Consider the following 9,249-nt stretch of genomic DNA (forward strand, 5'->3'; position numbering starts at 1 on the left):
ATCTTACTTCACCATTGCTCGATGTGTGGTCGGTCTGGGATTGATCCCAGTCTGTAGGCCCATTGGGCTATTTCTCGTTTCAGCCAGTGCACCACAACTGGCATATCAAAGGCCGTCGTATGTACGACCCTGTGTGTGAGATGGTGCATATAAAAAGATCTCTTGCTGCTAATCGAAAAGAGTAGCCCATAAAGTGGCGACAGCAAGTTTCCTCTCTCAATATCTGTGTGGTCCTTGACCATATGTCTGATGCCATATAACCGTAAATAAAATGTGTTGAGTGCATCGTTAAATAAACCATTTCCTTTCTTCCTCGCTCAATATCTGTGTGGTTCTTGACCATATGTCTGACACCATATAACCGTAAATAGAATGCGTTTAGTTTGTCGTTAAATAAAACATTTCCTTCCTTCCTTCCTTCCTTACTTCACCATATTATAAGGGGTCTGTTAGGTACGACTAAACATGTTAAATGAAAAGACTGAATAATCCAAGGTGAAATTGGGAGTAACTATACTCTTCAAAAAAAGAAACGCAAAAGGGTACAAATGGGTTATAACTCCGATTTTATGTTTCCTACCGGTTCATGCTTTGTGAATATAAGGTCATTGCATGTCCCAAACACATTCCCACGGTTACATTCGATAAAACGCAGCTACTGTACAATAAAGTTCCAAAATGTGAATATTCGCAAAAACGCAGCCACGTGCAAACCATGTCACCACTGCACGTGCGTTGTCTGCACGTGCAACATGAACACCAACAGTATAAAAGTGCAGGGTGTTCGCTTGCCTGGCCTCTGTATCTGGCCGACAGTTGACAATCCAGGACATGCCACGTCTCAGTGAACCGCAGAGAAACAATGCCATCGGCCGACTAGACGCAGGCGAATCCAGAACGGCCGTTGCCAGGGCATTCCATGTGTCCCCAAGCACCATCTCCAGACTGTGGGACCGTTACCAGCAACATGGATCAACACGTGACCTCCCTAGATCCGGTCGACCACGGGTCACTACCCCCGGGCAGGACCACTACATCCGGGTACGCCACCTTCGGGAACGATTGACTACTGCCACCTCCACAGCCGCAGCAATACCAGGTTTGCGCAGGATATCCGACCAGACCGTACGGAACCGCCTACGTGAGGTAGGAATTCGTGCCAGACGTCCAGTTCGAGGTGTCATCTTAACACCACAACACCGTCGACTCCGACTGCAGTGGTGCCAGATTCATCGACAATGGCCTCAACTGCGATGGAGACAGGTGTGGTTCAGTGACGAGTCCCGATTTCTGCTCCGACGTCATGATGGAAGATGTCGCGTGTATAGGCGTCGTGGTGAACGTTATGCGGCAAACTGCGTGCAGGAAGTGGACAGATTCGGCGGGGGTAGTGTCATGGTGTGGGCAGCCATCTCACACACTGGCAGAACTGACCTGGTCCACGTGCAGGGCAACCTGAATGCACAGGGCTACATTGACCAGATCCTCCGGCCACACATCGTTCCAGTTATGGCCAACGCCAACGCGGTGTTCCAACATGACAACGCCAGGCCTCACACAGCACGTCTCACAACGGCTTTCCTACAGAACAACAACATTAATGTCCTTCCTTGGCCATCGATATCACCGGATTTGAACCCAATTGAGCATCTATGGGACGAGTTGGACCGACGCCTCCGACAGCGACAACCACAGCCCCAGACCCTGCCCGAGCTGGCAGCAGCCTTGCAGGCCGAGTGGGCCACCATCCCCCGGGACGTCATCCGTACTCTGGTTGCTTCAATGGGCAGGCGGTGCCAGGCAGTTGTCAACACACGTGGAGGCCACACCCGGTATTGACTCCAGATGACCTTGACCTTGGTGGTGTGTCCTATCACTTACTCACAATGGACTAGAGTGAATTGTGAACAATCCTGCAACATTTGGTAATTATCGGACTCACCATTCAATAATTAAATCAATTCTCTAAATGTTACGACAATGTGGTTTTGCGTTTCTTCTTTTGAAGAGTATATTTCGAAGACATGGTTCCTGACAACATGGTAATAGCTAACCAGAATTCACCACGCACTACAGTCCTTAAAGTTATTCACCATTTTCTGTAAATAAAGCTGACTGCCAAAGATAAACAGAATACCCAACTCTAATCGACAATACCGTTTATCTTGCCAAAGGCTCGGTAAGGACAACATCAATTCACCTGTGCAAGATGAGTATTTTCTAAATCTCTGTCTACAGCTATAAAAATTTGTCAATCATGTCGATGCAACTTTATAAACCATTCTACCATGACTGGAAAATACTCGATTTTGATTGGCTACACACCTTAAATTAGAGGTGATAAATTTACGATAACCACCTCCAATTTAATTAGGCCGCTTTACTCGCATAGGAATATGAATAGGTGCTTATCAACAAAAAATACAAAATGACAGCTACGTTTGACATGGGAACGCTGGTGGATATTTTTAATCCAGAAAGAGAAGTAAATCCTGAATGGTTCGATGACGACATGGAACCCAGTGACGGGGAACACAGTGGAACAAGCGAAGAACGGAAAGAAAGCTAATACACAGATTGTATATTTTACAAGACTAACAGTAACTAAGGTCGACGACAGTCACTTTTCGCACCCTTGTTTTGGCTTTGTACATAAATATTACCGTAATTTCACTTGAAATCCATATTTGGTAAAAGGTAAAAAAAATTAACGACAAGATTTTCTTCAAACATGCAGGTGCATTATTACAATGCTTCGCCACATTAAAATAAAAACTGGTCTACTAACCTTGACCCCTGTCAAATTTCTATAACAAGTAGACAACACTGGTTACAGGTTGGCATTTTTTTATTTTGCATAATTCTGACAAAATATTAAAGTGGCAGTAGCCGGAATATTTTTATTATTTAAGCATATAGAAAAAAAAATCCAATTACGTTTGGTGCATATATGACGCCGCACTCCGCATTGGTTTCCATACTCTGGCTTATCCAGGTCAAAAACAAAGCCAATATTTCAAAAGTGGGACATTTTTGACGGGCTCCTACCGATCTCGGTTTTCACTGGCTTATCACAAGTGGATTTCCCCAACGAGATCACGTGAGATTTCGCAATTTTTTAACAAATTTAACTGTCTTGATTGAGGGGTCGTCTCATATTTCCAAAATATTTATATCCATAGAGGTATGATACAACGCCTTTCCAGGGGTCGGCGGGTGGGGGATTTGCCTTTAAATTTTTTTACAGTGGCCAGCTGTTGGCATACGTGTTACATGTAAGGGGGTGTTACTAATTACGTAACGCTCTAGGGGTAGAATGAATGAATGAATGAATGAATGTTTAACGACACTCCAGCACGAAAAAATACATCGGCTATTGGGTGTCAAACTATTGTAATGCAAATAAATAAAGTGATGATCAACATCAATATAAAAATTCAAGATTTAAACAAAAACAGTGTAAAGAACTACAAAAACACAAATATCACAGATAGATACTGAATTTTATTAAAAACTTCAATTTAGTGCTGTATTGGCCATTCTCAAAGAAAATGTTACACCCCTGCACCACGGTGAGGTTACAGCACGCGCAGGGGTTCTATGGGTAGAGAAAGAGGGTACTGTGTTCGATTTGCGTAACATTTTTCAAGACTATGTTATTTTTATTCATTACTTAGACCTAAAAAGGTGGTTTTTTTAAATGCGTGGTCAGTCTAGGATCGATCCCCATCGGCGGGTATATAAAAGACCATGGTATGTGATATCCTGTCTGTGAGATGGTACATATAAACGATCCCTTGCTAAAAACAAATGTAGCGGGTTTCCAAGGCGTGTGTGCAGAGATTTCAGCGGGCTTGGGGTTATAGACTGTTGAGCGAAGTTTATATGGGGCCATGCTCCCTCAAAAAATACATTTCAAAATTTTTTAAAGCTTGGGCAAGTAAGGGTTTCGACCTCCAATACCCTCCCCCTGCACATGAACCCGATTCCTCTCTAAGATTATATGTCAAAATTACCAAATGTTAGACATCCAACAGCAGATGAAAGGAAAGATAGGATATGTTTTATTTAACGACACACTCAACACATTTTATTTACGGTTGTATGGCGTCGGATGATTACTAAATCAATCTGCTCTAACTTTGATGTCGTTAAACAACCCCCCCCCCCCCCCAACTTTACCCTTTCCAAACGAAAGAATATTTATTTGAATTTGTCGATTTTAAATTAAGAAGTGAAAACGTTCATTGTCGACTTTAGTATTTTTATTTTAAAAATATATACATGGTTAATGTGTTACTAGTATAGAAACTAAACTTTGAAAGTTCTACTAACACTTAATAAAATATTAATACTGAAATAGGAAGGTACGATTGTCGATAATATGTTGTCAAGATCAAACCGGTTTTAACGAAAGACTAGTACCGTATCCTCAACCGAACGTTCTTCATACAGCGCAAGATTTCTTTTAATTTTTTGAGACGAACCCTACAATTTGAAATCGGCAAACGCACGTGTTAATTGAAACTGACAACAGGCTGTTGTTTGTGCTTTACCGAGCTATGGCAGCACAGGCGATGAATCAAGCGTATACTTTTGACGATCTCTGTTCATAGCGAACACACACGAGTTTTTTAAAAGTGCATTTGAGCTTGTATTTCATATTTTTACATGATGTTATAATATGGTAACCAGAGACTGTAAGTTTAACTTTAAGTTTTAAAAGATGAAAGAAATAAAAAGTACCTTTTGTTAAATATATTATACCAAAAAATTACCATTGGTATATGTTTTATTTATTGTGTACGAAGCCAAAACAAGGGTCCAAAACGTGACTGTTGTCGACCTAATGCAGAATGTACAGAACAGTAGCAGACGATCGAATTGTAGGACAAAAACATCAGCTGACCGTGACAGAAAATAGTCAAACTCGACTCGGACCCGAGTACCCGACACTAGATAATACTGTGACTAAGGAATAAAATAAAATAACATTATGGATCTTAATTCCAGCGCTGAACATGGATGCCAAATCATGACATTGATACACTGGCCCATTATATTGCATTCCACACTGTGACATTCGGTTTTTCTTTTCCCTCCATGTCTCATAGTTATATTATGTAATTGGCGGCAAGCATAATATGGCAAAATGACGTACAAAATATAATTAAATGAGAGTGCCCTTCTTTTCACGGGTACTCGAGTCCTGTGAACGGACTTGAGTTGCTAGACTCGGCTCGTGCCCGAGTACTCGTGGAGACCCGAAACACTGAACACGTTTTTAGCCATGGCAGAATGGAGATAAACATCTGACGTCAAATTGGAGGTAGCTTATCGTACATTTAACAGCGCTAAATGACATTTCAAACCGAACGCGTTTGAAATGTCATTTAGCGGTGTTAAATGCACGATAAACTACCTCCAATCTTACGTCAGATGATGTTTATCTCCTAAATATACAATGAAAATTATGTATTTGTGCTGCTTAGAATTAACAACTTATTTACAAATAAAAGCCTAATTTCTTGAATGCCTTTAAACGTGATGAGTGTTTATTCAAAGACATTGACCTATTTCCAGTCAGATAATGGTATATGACATCCTCCCTTTTTCAAAGAAAATAAATATATAGGTAATCTTAAAACAATACACTGCATTACTATCACTTAACAATTAAAAAATCACTGAGGAATAGTTCAAAACTATCAAACAAATCTGGACTTTGTTAAAGTCAATATTGTTTTGTCCACAGTTGTAAAAAAAATGTAGATTTTCCAAAAATCACTTTGTAACAGTTTAAGCTACAAAGTACATTACTTTCGCTTGTTGAATACGTTTTTAAACAATTCATTGTAAGATGAACGGTATCTAATGACCGCTCATGTAGTATTCTCGAATCTCTATTTATTATTATTTTATAAAAATCTTTTTTTACTTCTTTTTATATGCCCATCTATGGGTCGTATTATGGTATGGCGTTGTCCGTCCGTCCATCTGTTAACGTTTTCTTGTCTGGACCATATCTTGCATACAGATGTATACAGGACCATCAAACCTCAAAGTAGGAACAACTAGGGATAGCGGTGTGTCGCGTACTATTACTAGGTCACTGTGACCTACTTTTAACGGTCTACTGCACATAACAGTAAATTGTTGTCTGGACCATATCTTGTAAGCATATTCTTACAGGATCATCAAACCGTATGTCATGTCATGTGATAGGGTTTTACGTGCACATTCAGAACAAGCTGTTGTAGTGCACGCCTGTCGTGGGCACAAGAGCTGGCCTTGACCGGCTCCTCCGTCCATGACAGGAAAGGTGGGGGGAGGGGAGAGGAGGGACCACCTGCACTGGCAGGTGCAAGGGAGCACCAGCAGCCCGATCAAATCGGTAGCAGGTGGGTGGTGGTGGTGCTATGGAATTTGAATGGAGCAGTTAAATGCCAAAGAGAAAAGGGTGCGCAATTTTGATTGAGGGAATTTGGCGCAATTTTGAACGGTCGGTCGAAAGGTAAATGGCCGAGCTAATACAGGTTTTGATATTAGTGAATCGAGAGTAGCTTGTTAATTTTAGACCTCTACGATGCTGTGGTGTCTCCCTAGGTTGCCCATAGGGCCCTTATAAAGGGCCTGACCGCTTCTGGTCGAGGCATCATCAAACCTAACATGTAGGAACAACTTGGGATGGTTGTGTGTCGCGTACTATTACTAGGTCACTGAACTACTTTTCACGGTCTACTGCACATAAAAGTAAATCCTTGTCCGGACCATATCTTGCATACATATGCTTACAAGACCATCAAACTTCACATGTAGGAACAACCCTCCGGCCGTGGAGTCGTGGGCTGGCGATGTCAGCACATGAATCCACGGCGGGCGGGCCTGAACCGTAAGGATATGGGCACGTTAATAGAGTTTCCCTCCCTCCATGTAGGAACAACTTGGGATGGCAGTGTATCACGTTCTGTTACTAGGTCACTGTGACCTACTTTTCATGGTTTACTGCACATACCAGTAAATCCGTGTCCGGACCATATGTTGCATACACATGCATACAGGACTATCAAACCTCGTGTAGGAACAACTTGGGATGGTGGTTGGTCCAAAACAAACTGTTCATCCATCCCATTGCAAAAACTTCACATAACTGAATCATACCAGTAAAATATTCATTAATATAGATATTAGTCCATGGGCCAGATATCGAACCCCCCCGGGATTTTTGGAGACAAGTATTTTTAGATACCTCATTATATATGAATTTAATATCTGCTTGTCTGCAGCAAAAATGTTGGTGGATTAAAAAAATATCGCCATTTGAATGGGGGTACCGTTGCACATTTTGTGTTCCAAAAACACTATATTGAAAAATTAAATATAGTGATAAATTTGTCATCCATATAAATTTTTAACAGATATAAGGCCAAAATGAATGATATTTATCCTATACTAGATGTTAATAGTAACAAACCAAATAACAATGCAAGATGTGGTATGAATAATGATATACTCATCGGCAAAAGTTAAACAATGCCTGAAATGCACTATTTTCTATATTTACACATATTTTGGGCTGCTTGAACCTTTTACTATTAAAAATTGCATTGTATTTAATATATTGTGGCAGCAAGTATGTGAAATATCCAGTGTTTTTTTCATGTATAACCAGTAAAAGTTTACTGAAACAATGTATAGAAGCCATATATATGACCAAAACATGCTAAAATAATATGACAGTAACAAAGAATTATATTATAATATAAGAAAGTTTACTAGCCCTTAATTAATTTTGTTGAGTATACATGTATGTGCATTAATATTATGAATATGTCCCTCTTTACTAAACACCAGTGTTAAAAATTTAAAGCATCAGTTTTGTGTACCTACCATAATTTCTTTTGCATTACATGTACAAGTCATCTATTTCACAGAAGTTCATCTTATACTAGTCTGTGTTTGTAATATTTTTAGATTTGCCTTTATATTTACATTGTGCTTAACTTATGCTCAAGTGTATATAATTAGTTTCTATTTCGAAATATGAGGGAACCGGAAATCGGTTCACGTGGTTTTTACCCAGGTAACCAATTGTTCGGTTACGTCAATTATATTTGCGAAACCCGTGGGTTACCTGATCGGTTACCTCAGAATTACGTTGAAATTATATTTTAAATATATAGTTTTTAGCTGAAACATAAAGTTAAAACATACAAAAGAAAACATTAAAAAAAAAAAAAAAATGTCTAATGCTTACTAAAGTTAACAATATTATAAAAGAACTGAATATCAGTCCCCAGTACTGAAACAAAATACAGGGGCGTAGCCAGAAAGTTTCTTAGCATTAGGCACGCCAAAGGCGTGACCGAGCAGGGATATTCGGAGTGTGTGTGTGTGGCTCCCCCTGTGAAAATTTTGAAAATCAGGACGCCTGTAGATGCAATCTGAGCCTTTTCGGAGGCATTTAAAAAAAAAAAAATCAAATATATTTTTCGAGTCAATTTTAAGAGGATATTTTATAGAACAATTACAGACAGCCTCGACCTATTCCCGGATTTTGTTTTTGCATTACGCACATGCGTACTGTGCGTAATGGGCGCTACGCCTTTGAAATATATACATAATCATTCAGTGTTTTTGCCAGAAAGATTCCTGTTTACGTTAAAACTGTTTTTGACATATGCAAAATTATAGCCAATCCAATATTATATCTACATATATACCTTTAAGAGATAAAATAGCAGTAGATAATTTAGCCGTCCATAGCGATCTGGGCACATTTATTTAAAACATTTTAAAAAGTTTAGACTGGTCGCATGTTACAACTGTTGCAAAATAATGTTGTTTACTGGTTTGCTGCGCATCAAGTATCTAAAATTCAGCCTAAAACATTTGTCGGAATACTAGTACTAGTAGTAGTATGTCTGGATGAATAAACATCCTGTAATCGTGAAGTTTGTAAGTTTTAATTTCTGAACGTTTACAGGTCATGACGTAACCAATTTGCGGTTCGCGTAAATTTAATTTTGTGTAACCGACACGCGAACAGAACGGCGGTTCTCGTGAAATATTGTGCCCTGTATTTCATCTCTAGTGTGCCTTCTAAAATTTCTCAGTCATATGACAGTTTGGTTGGGGAATAGCCTGGTATGCCTGGCATGACTGATACCAAATGACAACTTGGCAATTTGTTCTCTTTATGTGCATTCTTAGAGCATTCTCAGTGAATACATACATGTAGAGTGGAGA

This window comes from Gigantopelta aegis, chromosome 10 (assembly GCF_016097555.1).
Source record: "Gigantopelta aegis isolate Gae_Host chromosome 10, Gae_host_genome, whole genome shotgun sequence".
Lineage (NCBI taxonomy): Eukaryota > Metazoa > Mollusca > Gastropoda > Neomphalida > Peltospiridae > Gigantopelta > Gigantopelta aegis.